Source organism: Apostichopus japonicus, chromosome 17 (assembly GCF_037975245.1).
Source record: "Apostichopus japonicus isolate 1M-3 chromosome 17, ASM3797524v1, whole genome shotgun sequence".
NCBI classification, from domain to species: domain Eukaryota; kingdom Metazoa; phylum Echinodermata; class Holothuroidea; order Aspidochirotida; family Stichopodidae; genus Apostichopus; species Apostichopus japonicus.
In genome coordinates, this window is record NC_092577.1 from 27,078,708 (window position 1) to 27,093,609 (window position 14,902).

The window sequence follows — 14,902 nt, forward strand, 5'->3', positions numbered from 1 at the left end:
CTATGTTGACCTCAAATGACCATTGACCTCTTTTAATTTCGATAGATTAAGGAGTGTTAGCTCAGTGGTTAACGCCGGTGCCTTCCAATCATAAGGTTCCCGAGTTCGAGTCAACTCCAAGATTAATGTATGTCGTCCAGTTGCAGAGTTGTTGTCAATTGACAATTCATAACCATGGACATTTAATATGAATCTAAGAGACTGACTTCGGTCAGCTTGCGGCTTTGATAAGCCAATGATGGCTTCTTCGCGAGTTCATTCTTGCAGGAGGATCTAAAATACATACATACATATATATATATTTCTTGTACTCACCCTTCGATGATACGTAAACTAATACGTGGAATAAGTATCTTTCACCAGACACAACAACATCAATAGTTAGCTAACCCTGTTAGCGTTTTTGGTAATACACAATTTGTATAAAACGTCGTTTTGATGTATTTTCGTCTGTTGCCTTTACCAATTTCACGGCACGACTGAATTACAAAGTGAATTATTACGCATCAACATGAAAAGCTTACTTATACTAACAGGGAAAACTTAAAAGAACGTTTATATATTTTTTTTTTATCTATGAAGAGCATGAAAAACTTGATAGAAGAAATGTGGTACTGGAATTATTAAAGACTTCAGAAAATAAACCAGGGCGTGCAGGTAGCATCTGAACCAGGCGGGAGTGTTTATGTTTATATTAAAATGTTCCTAGCAAACTTGTAACTCTGATAGGCCCAGTGAAAGTAAATTTCAAATTTAGAAGTCGACTTTAAGATCTAAAATTTCGAGAACTTGACCTTTCAGTTCTCGAAAATTTTACAAGAACTCCTTATAAATGCTCCAATTGAGGCTAAACACACTTCGGTCCTGCACCCTATTATGGATGTACATCAGCGAGTTTCTAACTATGGCAACTAACTGACTGACGATTTGGTTGCCCGGAAATTGAGTCGCCCAGTGGACAAACTCTAAGAGTGACCAAGTTTTAGTTGGCAATATCACTAGTAACACCGTTACGCACCTTGTTTCAAATTGCTGAAAATTTAAACAATTTTAAAATCTACATGACGTGTTAAGGGGTTATAGGACAGTTAAGAATTAACACAAACTGATCTTTTAAGAATGCTTTTCATCTGCTTCGGGAAAACTTTACATTTGAGTGCATCATTTTGCAAATTTGCTAGTGGGCAAGGGCTATACTCACCCAGAAACCCGACCAAGGGCCTAAAGGGGGAGAGGGTGGAGAAGGGGGGCTAAAAGATCCTGGACTTTCAGGCTTGATTAACACATGGGTTGTGAATTTATGAGCACTTACCTTCTGCCTGTTTGTAGTCATACAGATGTATTGAACATTTTTAAACATAAATGTTCTTTTTAAGTTGTTAAGTTGATTATCGGGGAAAACCTGGATTTCGACCGATATTCCAAGTTGTCAGGAAATCGAGGTTTATTGGTTGAAAAACATGAATATTCAAGTTTGTTTTAAGGATTCTGATTTATCTGTGATATTCCAAGAATTTTTTTACCGATAATCCAAGATTTTAATCTATTATCCAAATTTATCGACCGACAATCCAGGTTTTGTTGTTGTCAAAAACCCAAGTCTTTTTTCCGGCGGAAATTCAGTGTATACAACACAGTTCAGGCGCGGCGGAACGGGAAAATTTTTGGGGTGGGGGGGGGGGGGGCTAATGTGTGGAGACTATCTAAGCGGAGCGCCACCATCGGTTGGCGCGGAGCGTACAAGAAAATTTTGGGTTTTTCAAACCCCCAGATGGCCGGAAACGGCCCTTCCCGAGTGTTTTATGCTGCGAATACCTAGCCCTAAAATATGGGTCTCAAGCCTGCAATTTCTCAGATTGAACGTAAAAGTCTGTAAAACATTGTAATTTGTATATTCGATGGTGTTTTAAGAGAGTAGCTATTACTCGTAGTGTACTCGCAAAGACTTTTTTGAGTGTAGGAAGGGGATGTTGGAGAACTGGCTGAAATGAGGCAAGTCATTGGCCTAAGACGAAGTTGTGTTGCGCTTACCGGTACTCACACTCACTGCTTCCACTTTTCACGGGGCGTGAAGACGCGGTTGGTGTGACAATGTGGTCTATAGCCAAGGGACGGGCCGAGGGTCCCCCAGCATTTACTAAAATTATTACACCTATATAGTATACGTGTGCACCGGACAGATCGACAAGTATGCATTGAAAAATGGGCAGATGCACGTTTCGGACCCTTGGTAAATATTGGGGGGGGGGGGGGGCTGGGGCTTATCATGCATTTGCCCCCTCAACTTTTTCATTGGGGGGCTGAGCCCCCCAAGCCCCCCCCCCCCGGTTCCGCCGCCACTGACACAGTTAACATACAATTACAGTCTCAATGTATTAGGGGACTGGGCCACATAATAAAATGCTGTTTTGATCATTCTTGCCCAACTCAGGCTCTTTTATATATACACTGTGGCGTACTGTGAGTTCGGCATGCTATAGCACGATTGACCAATTTATCTCACTTGATGCAGAATGAACAAAAACGAAGATAAAGGACAAATTACGACGTGAAGAAATTACGCAAGGTTTATTTTGTGATAAACGGGTTCGAATTTTAATCGAATTTCCTTAGACGTTTGAAAGTATTTCAGCTCGTAATTTGTGTTCATTGTATGACCGGTCCTATGAAAGGAATTGCTTCTGAAACGTTTATTAGGCTAATTGCATAATGTTAATGCTACTGTCATAGGCCTAAGCCAAGTGTAAGTTGACGCAAAATAGAAACAGTACGTAGATGTTGCCATAGACAAAAACCCGATGAGAATTAGGTCTACTGAGGAAGCAGTAGGTATCAGTAGTTCCGTTACTAACTTAATAATACTAGACCTGCCGGTGGAATCTATCTTTAGCACTAACAATAGTAGAATTTTAGAAGGCTAAATTAAGTAAGGCAAACAGTTTTAGTCCATGGGTAAGCTTCATAAGAAGCTGCCATACAGTTGGGATGCTGCATTAAAATGAACGCAATTTCATCATCCAATGGTGGTGACATGGTTCCAGTTACTGATGCATTTGTACTGTATAGGCATGGAATGAGTTCTGACGGAGAAAATCACACTTTCCCATAAAGATATATATCTTAGTTATTTACACCAGATTCCAGTCAAATAAATAGGTGGAAGGTTAGCTTTATGAGCAAGATGTGTCTATAGGCAGTTATATAAAATATACCAAGTAAATAACCCACGTTAATAGCCCACATGTCTGTTAATGTATCTGCTTTGCACTACATCTGTTGCCAACAATTTCAATGGTAGCACCTGTAGTTACACATCAGTGACAGCAAAAGTTAACAAGAAACATGTCAAATGTAAGCAGATCTAGGCCTATAGTGAATAAGAATAGCGACCAAAGTCAATAGTTGTATAACTAACTGGGTTCTGTATTTGATAGGCCCCAGTAAGTGGTCTTGTTGCATTTTCTTTTGCGCCATGTTAGGGTATACCCTAACATGAGGCCTGCAGATGTGATCGGGCAGGGATGGGAAATTTTTGCATTCAACTATGACTGTGCATGCGGCTTGATTTTTACGAAATTGTAAATTGTTTACACATCCACTCTACTATAGGTGAAGCAAATATTCTACCAGACCACCAGCCATGATAAGATGCAACAAACAGCAGCTCTTATTTGAAGTACGTTTGATACTAACCATTTGTCTCTTTGGTTGTTTTTTTTTTATTCTGTTAATAGTTTTTCTTCTTGCATGGGAATTTATCTCACTGGCTGGAAGTAAATTACCTTTCCTTTTTGTTACCTGCCTTTAATTCTTGTGATTTTCTTTGATTATTTGATTCCTATAAGTGATCAATTTAAGTTGTCCAAACATTTCATGGGAGCTCAAGTGATTGCCGGGCTTGTAATCAGCAGTTCATAATAGCTTTCTCTCACTCCATCTCAAGGTGTTTGTAATGTGTTTTCATTCTTTGTGTACCTAGCTAATTCTTTGGAGATTGAATTGTATCTGCTCTTCTGTGGAGGAAATCATAAACTGACTACTTTGTAATCCCAAAGATTAGTCATTCATAGTCATGTTAAAGGAGAATTCAACGATCATAGGTTTAATTTCTCTCTACAGAGTGCAGTTGTATTGGTCGGGTGTCCGACAAACACAGACTTCCTCTCTCTAAGTAAACAATAACAGTACTTCAAATTGTACACAATGTGAACATTTGGCCTCAGTTACAGTAAGTTAGAAGAAGCAACTAGCCAAGGACTTGAAATGATCGATGTCCAGTGAACAGCTGTTGTGTGGTCCTATTTTAAAACCAGTTGATGGCCTTTGTATCTAAACCACATCAAATGCTTAGGATCATACTTTACACATTTTATTGCAGCTTATTGAGTCCCCAAAGTCATGTCTGACCTGCATATTACATGCAGCCATATCAAACTCTTCCTTATAGCTGTAGCATGTTTGTTAAAGATCATTTTAAGTAGGCCAGATCTAGTTACCCCTAATTAAATATTGTTTATGTAGGATACACATGCATTATCATTTGTTTGTTTGTTAAAGTGTTCCTACCATGCCTTGCAATGGTTTAAGGGAATACAATATCTCAGTATGTTAGGTCATATTAGATTTTTTACAAGTAGTTTTGCAAAAATTGACCAAACTAGAAAATTGTATAAACTTTTGGTTTGATCTTTGGTTTGACTGTGTATTGTATGATATATATTGGCGTGAAGAATCATCCTTATCACTTCCAAAACTTGAGGAGAGGCATCACAAAGGAACCCCAAAGGTTTGAACTTTGAAGAAGTCTCCAAAATAAGAACATTCTTGGTTGCTCCTGCCCAGAGCAAAGACATAAATCTAGGAAATTTATTCCAAAAAGGAAATAAAATTGTTTAAAAGATTTTACAGTTTAGAAAAAGCTATTGAGATGCATATTTATGTTTGTACAGCAGCAACATACTGATATCTGCCAGTCATGTCATCAACAGGAACTGTTTTGAAGCTGTTCATATTGTAGTGTGATACCCAACATTAAAATTGTTGGTACTTTGGCATAAGGAACCTCTTTTTGTCAGCCAAAAATATGTATACCAACACAGTAGCCAAATATCAGAGTCACCTATTACACACATTTGAACACTTTCAAGTTTTTGCATTCAAAGGTTTATTCCAGTGAAACCATTGTTCTCGAGAGTTATTTTGGATTTTTTGTAGTTTGTGTCTAGTGATATTGAATTAAGGGAAACTTGATGTGTGCATTGCTGGGTCAGAAAGTGTAAAGCCTAAAAGAGTTGTTGACTGCAGTTAAACATGGACTGAATAACGCTACAACATTAAATAGTTCTTTCAGTCATAAAGTCCTATAGTATGATTTTAATTGCATGGATGAAGTTGGGGAATAATATTCACATTTTGTGTAGTGTTATTGAAACTTATGAATTTTGCCTCTTATGAAATTGTATCAAGTGTAAAAAAGCTTCTATATAGCTCTGGACATGTATAGTAGTTTGACCATACATTTTTATAGCATTGTACGATGTGGTATTGGATAAATTATTCCCTGCTAACAAGTTGTTTGCTGTTATCAACATTGATCCACAAACAGGTGCTATTTCCTAAAATGACTAAATGGAATACATAGCAACTTCAACCAAAACTTCAGCAGTAAAGTTTTACTTTTGACACTCACTTACATGTAATTGATTTAGTGCAAGAATGTTTTTGTGACTTAGTATCAATGTACAGCTAGGATTGTATTTTTTATATGTCAGTTACCATGGCAACAGCTTTCAATATTCAGTATATATGGTTTATATTAGACTGGGTGCAGTAACCTTCAAGTTTAGCCTGTCAAGTGGTATCTATTGTTATGAAAACATGTTGTTAGTTTTTCTAGGGCAGGAACTAATTGTGGCCATTTCACCTGGCTGCTTTAAGACAGTGGTTCCTTCTTTAATAGGAAACTTCTACAAGTATGAAGCCATTGTTCTCATATTATAATCAATAAAGCAGACTGATCTTATCTTTTCCTGGCTCTTCACCTTAAAGCTTTCTCTCCAATTAGATTGTTCCTGTTCCAGTAGCGGTTTTTTTTCAGTTCAAGAGCTGAATGTATAAAGTGCTTTATTTTTCAGTGTTTTCGTTAACCTCTCTCTTGTCTATTACTCCCCCAAAAAATCCTTTACAAGGAAACCATTTTCCTTTGTACTTTGTTATGTAATTAGGACAAATTTGTCCTACAGGTGTATTGATATGTTGTAAATACCCTGTAAAGCACGTTTTTTTTTCACTGTCACCGTTGGTGAAAGATGTTTTTGACTAGATGGTCTGCTCCTATTAGAGATATGCAGGCAACATCAACTTGGAAAGTTGGGCTATTTAATTCTTTGACTGAAATATCACATTCAACAACCTAAGAATACTTTGGGAAGTATTTGTGAACTGACTTTCAATTATTTATGTTGTTTTGGGGACTTAACTGTGCTAAGAGACCAATACTATTTGCTTAGATGGTATGGTAGGGTAGCTTTAAACGGTGTGAAGACTCGCGCAAAAAGAAACGTCTAATGCCGGTAATCTGACCTAGTTTCGAATGAGGTGTAACAGAAGTGTTAGACACCACCATCGATCCCAGAAATACACACACAGCTTGCTACCGTAGTGAATTAGACACTAGTGTACCGTCAGTACATACAGCTGCGGTCAATACCCACAGCACAGTGTATAAACGATACAGCTATGGACATCTCAGGTCCAGCTAAAGATAACAAGGTATCATGTTTCATTACTGTCTGCATTTTGTAGCAACAGTAACAAAACATTACTTGCAAGTAACAGAAAGTTAACTTTTTCAGATGGCCGCATGCGGTTTGGGGTGAGTCTTCAATGCCTTTAAGAAAAAAAACAAGCTATGAAATGGGTTTAAATCAAATTTCTTTGTTTAAATATATTTTCCTTACAGAAACAATGGGTTTAAAGACTTTTATTTTAGTTGAAATGTTTCCTGCAGGAAGTTGTTGGATATCCTTTGGTACTGCATTAAGTCTAAGGTATGAGTCATCACAGAGACAAGAACAGCCTCAGGAGGTCATTCAGGTCTCTTGAGGATGATCCCGTTATAGTGAATTGTGTAAGGCAGATTAATTATGTAATCCCCCCTCCTCCCACACTGCATTTAAGTGGTGACTTTTAGCAGAAAGTTTAGTCTCGGTATTTCCAAGAAAACCGAATAATTTCAGCAGTAGTAACGTTTCTCGCTAATGTTCCAGTTTGGGTGTTGATGGGGTGTTTTGGATTCACAATTCCTTGAAGGATGGTTATATGTTTCGTTATTTATGTTTGAAAAGTTTTGATCACAAATATATCTGATAAGATATGACTGCTAATCCTAGTTTTTGGTAAACAAAGGATTATCATTTATATTATCCTAACTTAAAATATTCATTGGTTTCATCCCCTCCCCCCCCCACCTTTTTCTTCAACCAAAATGAGCTAGGATTTAATGTTACCTGGAATGTAACAATGATATCATGAGTTATAAAAACAAAATTGCTGAGATTTACCTCTAAAATATGTATTTTAAGATGAAACCTCTGTTTGCATAGAATAGTGCCAGGTGTCACTGTGTGACAGTGTGTGTCATATTTCAGAGAGTAAGCTAGACAGCAGTGTATAGAGCTCATTTCATCAGGCTTTTGATCTGACCATTCACATATCAAAGTTTAAAATTTTGGAAAAGAAAGTAACATTTATAAAACATATTTAAGATCACATGTATTGTTTATTATTATTTTTTATTAAATGAAGTTGATTGTGTTAGTGCAGTTGTTTTGTTGTAGGTTGTTAATACCAGAAAACTTTCCAATTGATGATATTAGGTGATTTACATACAAGCAGCTCTCAACCGTTCAGTATTCATTCTTCTGCTTAATTAGTTTAGTCTCTGTTGGTTTCCATTTTTGCAGAAGTTAGTATGAGTCATGTTTCCAGGGCCTACATGTCTCCCATGCCAGCCAATTATTTACTGTTAGTAAATATGTGCAAACCTTATCACAATGAACTAACAACATCCCATCTTTCTGTCATTAGTAGAGCAGTGTCTCATTAATGGCCATGGGAACCTTCTCTCAGGACTTGTTGGTCTGCAGGGTGTGTCAACAACTATCTGTTTTGATGTAAATAGTAAGATTTGATTGTATCTAGTCTTTTAAAAAGTTACAATAAGAGAAGTTTAGATGATTTCACATGAAGATAAACTGATTGACGTTCTGCTTACTTACAACTTTGGTATGCCCGGTTGTCATCTTACCTTCCTACAAGAAACTTCAATTACTCACCAAACCTAAACATAGTGTAATCATTAGTACTAAATAGTATTGATAAGAAAGAAAATAAGTTTAAACATGAATTAAGTGTTGGTATCAAAATGATATGCAGTCTCTGAATCTCATGCTTTTGATAGCTAGATAAACTCCTGAAGTGACCAATATTGGCAGACGTGACACATCTCATGTCACAGGGTTGTCATGTCACGTTTGTGGTCTTGGTTGCATAGGCGTAGGAGGCGGGGAGGGGGGGGCTGTAGCCCCCCAACCAAATATTTTGAAAAAATTCGGGCAATATGCTGAGAATTTTTCCAGCACCTAGGGTACTGAAAGAAATATAATTTGCAATGTGTTTTTGAATGATTAAACTTATATTATTATTATTATCAATATTATTGAAACCGACTTGTACAATAATTATAACCAATATGGAAGGGTAGTAACATGGCAAATGATTGTATTTATTGGCAGGCGATGTAATAACAGATGAATGCTTATATGATATGCACATTAAGATGTTGAAAAATTTTGGTTATATTTTTCGGGCAGGTCGTTACAGCCCCCCAAATCAAATTTGTCTCCTACGCCTATGCTTGGGTGCATGTATATGGCCAGATGTACTATGATATATATTTCAGTAGTTTTAAATTTAAAATATGTGGAAAATTACATGTTATTTGATATAAATAGTCATAATAGTTAGATTTTTAGTTTAGATCTAGTTTTGACTTGCAAAATTTATTTAAATTGGCCCACAGTCAGATTAAAACCAACTATAATGCCTGCATGTAAGGAATTCAAGTAGAAGGCAAAATCTGAGGGTATAGCGTGCAGACTATGATTAGGTTAATGTGTAGTAATGAGATGCCAGTCATCCATGGTATATATATATCAAAACTGTCAGAAATATGGATTTATTTGAAGACAGAACATCTCTTTAACATACCAGTCTGCAAACTTCAGCTATAATAGCCAACTGTGAAAGTAACTGCTTGTGAAGTAAGTGCTATTTTTATTGAAGCAAGTTGTGTGATTTCTTTCATAATAGACAATTTTCTTTAGTGATCCTTAGGGAAGATTGAATAATTTTAGCACGATTATTAGTAACTTGCTGCATATATAATATGTATATTATTATACATATATTATCATCAAATTTGACTTGTTTTCTGTTATGATTAGTCGTTACTTTTGCCTAAGTGCTTTATGAAGACTGCTGACCACCTTGCAATTATCATTCAGTTTTGTGTATTCTGGCACCAAATATGGTATATAATTGACCATATGTACTCCTCACAGCAGAAGGTAGCACTGTGTTGCTAGGCATATACACACAGACCGATAGCAGAGGGGGTAAACTAATTGACAGCAATCTTTACTTTGGCTGAACCAACACAATGATCATAAAATTTGGTTAATGCTGGTTGAAAATCACAGTCTGTGTGGAACCCTCGGATCATAAAGGTGTCAGAGAGTAATAATAAAGCAGTTTGGTGCTCTGGTACTACAACTCATTAAGAAGGGCTGCTATCAGTAGACGGAGCTCAACCTAATCAAGAGTTCAAAGTGTTACCGTTGATCGTCATCTCCAGCAATACTACCTCCTCCACTCAGCTGATCATGTGTAAAGAGCAAACTCTTTGGCTGATGTCGGTCTTTCATTTTCTCACGGTGCAGTGACATCCTCTACCAGTCACAGATGTATTAGTGCTCCATTTATAGGCACACTTGAAAATACGTCAGATATATATCGTAATTGGCAGTGATCTCGCAACTTTTTCCTAGGTCAGACAAACAAAGAAACTGTGTTATCGAACAGCATCACGAATCACAAGTTTGTGTTGAGCACATTAGATGTGGACATGTGGAGATTTGTGTTGATATGTACCTTCTCCAAAACCTGATGGTAATTAAGGGGCATGGGGGCATCATGAATGCATAGTGTTGATATTGCCTGATTTTAGAGAACTGTGTTTATTGATTGTAATATGGCGTAAAATTATTTCGTTTGAATTTTGAGACAACAGAATTGCTGTACCCTAACTCTAGCTGTACATAGTAAAGTTCACTTGAGTCAGATTGGCTGCAAAATCAGCATTTAATGGTATCTTTGATGAAAGAGACTTGATAAATAAAATGGCATATGTGACATGTTTGTGCCTGTGATGTGTGTGACTCCTTGCATGTAAACACGATATTTCAAAAAGAGAAATTAAGATGTGGATGTTCCATATTAAAGGGTGTGAAGACTCTCGCAAAAAGAAACGTCTAATACCGGTAATCTGACCTAGTCTCGAATGAGGTGTAACAGAAGTGTTAGACACCACCATCGATCCCAGAAAATACACACACACAGCTTGCTACCATCGGTAATTAGACACTAGTGTACAGTCAGTACATACAGCTGCAGTCAATACCCACAGCACAGTGTCAAACAATACAGCAATGGACATCTCAGGTCCAGCTAAAGATAACAAGGTATCCTATTTCATTACTGTACTGTCTGCATTTTGTAACGACACGAACAAAACGTCACTTGGCAAGCAACGGAAAGTTAACTTTTTCAGATGGCCGCACGCGGTTTGGGGCAAGTCTTCAATGCCTTTAAGTACAAGAATTGCTTTAGTTTTAGTGGAGGGCAAATTGGTCATAATGTCAGTTCAACAGAGGTCAGTTTATGAAAACATGATATCCTAATTAGAAAAGTCTACATGGTCATGGTATATAGTATAGAGATGTCTCACATTCATTTGTGCAAGAAATGTTGAAATTGGAGATGAACTACTAGCAGAGATCGACAGAAGTCAAAATGGGAAAACCTTGCGATGACTCTCTGTGTTGAGAGTACCATGCTAATGTATGATGAACTTTAATGCCATATATTACTTCCCTCCTGGCTTACCTGTCTCCCCACAACCTAGGCACTCTCGTTCTACCGTGCGTAGCCTGTACTGGTAACCTTTTAAGACTGCGCGCCCTCTATATGACCGGACCCCCCCGGTCAATGTCCTTTCTTCTCATTCTACCATCCAAAGTGCGTTTTTCGTCTGTTTTTTTCCTGTTCGGTTCCCTGTACCGAACCGTAGCCAAGGATCTTAGTTTTTTTCCAATCGCGGATACTGAAGTGTTTACAAGCGTCGCAGCCCGATAAGAATCCTTTTTTTTTTAATTAAAAAGGGAGGTTTCTACAATTCTACATTCTGTTGAATTCATTTCTGGATATAGATGACAATGGTATGAAGCTTCACATTGGTCGAACTAAATACATAGTTTTTTGTGTGTGTTGTCTTTGGAACGCCTGGACAGTGTCTGCACACTAGCAATTTCAACTTTAATTGACCTTACCACCCTTGCTTTTACCTATATTTAGTGACATAACATGGTGGGCTTTAACAAGAACTAAATTGTATCAATAACATTTGTGTCTGTAAAAACCTCTTCAAGAGTGTCACATAATTCCTGGCTTTTGCTTCTGCTGGATGATGATCATGATGATCAATCTCCTTCAGTTTTATTGACTCAATCTGTAACTTGTTACCAGTGTGACACTCTTTCCCTGCCAGTAGTCTCATTGTGCCTTATCAGTAAACACAAACTGACTTTTACCCCAATAATGCAGAGGTTAACAGCTATATTGCACCTCAATTGCCTTGTTGCAACTTCTTGTTGATAGCACAGTAGACTACTTGTTTTTGAGACAAGACCAAGTTTTATGGAGTGATCACATTTCAACTTTGTATCAAGTTTAGAGCATTTTACTATCCATGAATGAGTTGAAAAATTGTGATTATAGTCTAGATATTATTTAAAACTTTCCTCAGAGGTGGACTTTGTTCTTTGAAATACTCTAATAGTTAGTGGAGGTATGTGATAAATTTATAATTTACCTCTTAGAGGAATGGTAGCATCCACTCTCAAAGTCAGAGAGGGTCGTGCACCTACTCTGCTGCACAAACATTAAACAGGACTCCATCAGTCAAATAACTGGCTTCCATAGCGGTTTGGGTGGCCCAGTAACCTTTACAACTAATCAACTTATATGTGCTACTCATCTGCAGAATCAAATGATGGTTAAACTGCCAAAACACTTGTCAATCAAGTTATCATGAGTTCCATAAAGTATTCAGACTAGTCATATTACCATTCAAATATTAAGAAACTTCACAATCAACTTAATTGTTGTGAGTTTACCTTGCTGCTATAAATGCAGTCAACAAGGGCAAACGTGAAACCAAAGATTTCGGCCTTCAATTGAGATTGGATAGTTTGGTATAACCTTTACCAAATTGCTTGTTTCAAGCCTGGCAAACATGGAAGAAAACATATCAAAAGTTTGTTTTTTACCTCCAAATGTAAGATTGCTAAACTCTTCAATGGGTTTCCAAATGAGTTTTTGGGGCTTTTTCTTCTTTTTTGTTTTATACCTCATGCAATTGGTTTACACAAGAAAAATCTTATCACATAATTATTTGTTACTTGATTAATGATTGAATTGACTGTAAAAAGGAAGCTTACATTCATAGATGGTTCATGATGTTAATTGGACTAATTACAAAATGGATAGGTCAGACAACCTCCACACTCAGCAATTAAAACAACATTGACCATTGGTCTAACTTCTCCTACACTTTCCTCCTCCCATCTCAAACATGTTTTGAGGTCCCTGATAATAACAATGAAGTTTCATAGTGCCAATATTTAAACTTGCCAGTACTCAGAGGCCCTGGAGTATTATGTAGAGGGAGCAGAGTTGAGATGGGTCTAGAGTCGCATTTTAAAACTGGATACTTGGTATGGACTTGACGAGGGGAGGGTTAGGGGTTAGATCAAGGGGAGGGGTAGGGGGTAGATCATTATGTAGGGGATAGATCAAGGGAGGGTTACGGAAAAGATCGAGGGGAGGTATAAGGGATATATCAAAGGGAGGTATAGGGGAAAGATCAAGGGGAGGGTTAGGGGATAGATTAAGAAGAGTGTTATAGGGAAAGATCAAGGAGAGGGTTAGGGGATAGATCAAGGGGAAGGGTAGGGGATAGATAAAGGGGAGGGTAGGGGATAGATCAAGGGGAGGTATAAGGGAAAGAGAAAGGGGAGGGTTAGGGGATAGATCAAGGGGAGGTATAAGGGAAAGATCAAGGGGAGGGGTAGGGGATAGATCAAGGGGAGGGGTAGGGGATAGATCAAGGGGAGGGGTAGGGGATAGATTAAGAAGAGGGTAAGGGAAAGATCAAGGAGAGGGTTAGGGGATAGATCAAGGGGAGGTATAAGGGAAAGATCAAGGGGAGGGGTAGGGGATAGATCAAGGGGAGGGGTAGGGGATAGATCAAGGGGAGGGGTAGGGGATAGATTCAGAAGAGGGTAAGGGAAAGATCAAGGAGAGGGTTAGGGCATAGATCAAGGGGAGGGTTAGGGGATAGATCAAGGGGAGGGGTAAGGGATAGATTAAGAAGAGGGTTAGGGAAAGATCAAGAAGAGGGTTAGGGGATAGATCAAGGGGAGGTATAAGGGAAAGATCAAGGGGAGGGGTGGGGGATAGAGTAAGAAGAGGGTAAGGGAAAGATCAAGGAGAGTGGTAGGGGATAGATCAAGAGGAGGGTTAGGGGATAGATCATTAGGTAGGGGATAGATCAAGGGGAGGTACAAGGGAAAGATCAAGGGGAGGGTTAGGGGATAGATCAAGGGGAGGTATAAGGGAAAGATCAAGGGGACGGGTGGGGGATAGATTAAGAAAGGGGTAAGGGAAAGATCAAGGAGAGGGGTAGGGGATAGATCAAGGGGAGGGTTAGGGGATAGATCATTAGGTAGGGGTTAAATCAAGGGGAGTTATGAGGGAAAGATCAAGGGGAGGTATAGGGGATAGATCAAGGGGAGGTATAAGGGAAAGATCAAGGGGAGGGGTGGGGGATAGATTAAGAAGAGGGTAAGGGAAAGATCAAGGAGAGGGTTAGGGGATAGATCAAGGGGAGGTATAAGGGAAAGAGAAAGGGGAGGGTTAGGGGATAGATCAAGGGGAGGGGTAGGGGATAGATTAAGAAGAGGGTAAGGGAAAGATCAAGGAGAGGGTTAGGGGATAGATCAAGGGGAGGGTAGGGGATAGATCAAGGGAAGGTATAAGGGATAGATCAAGGGGAGGTACAAGGGAAAGATCAAGGGGAGGGTTAGGGGATAGATCAAGGGGAGGTATAAGGGAAAGATCAAGGGGAGGGGTGGGGGATAGATTAAGAAGAGGTTAAGGGAAAGATCAAGGGGAAGGTTAGGGGATAGATCATTAGGTAGGGGTTAAATCAAGGGGAGTTATAAGGGAAAGATCAAGGGGAGGGGTAGGGGATAGATTAAGAAGAGGGTAAGGGAAAGATCAAGGAGAGGGTTAGGGGATAGATCAAGGGGAGGTATAAGGGAAAGATCAAGGGGAGGGGTAGGGGATAGATTAAGAAGAGGGTAAGGGAAAGATCAAGGAGAGGGTTAGGGGATAGATCAAGGGGAGGGTAGGGGATAGATCAAGGGAAGGTATAAGGGATAGATCAAGGGGAGGTATAAGGGATAGATCAAGGGGAGGTATAAGGGATAGATCAAGGGTA

General features: G+C 38.6%; 1 long non-coding RNA gene across 1 annotated transcript; it reads left to right on the forward strand.

Moving 5' to 3' along the window:
- The first annotated feature begins 2,379 nt into the window (after positions 1–2,379).
- LOC139984169 (uncharacterized) lies at positions 2,380–8,174 on the forward strand. The gene is made up of 3 exons (XR_011798960.1): positions 2,380–2,586; positions 3,610–3,676; positions 8,089–8,174. It is a non-coding gene; the product is annotated as an uncharacterized lncRNA (long non-coding RNA).
- The last annotated feature ends 6,728 nt before the right edge of the window (positions 8,175–14,902 follow it).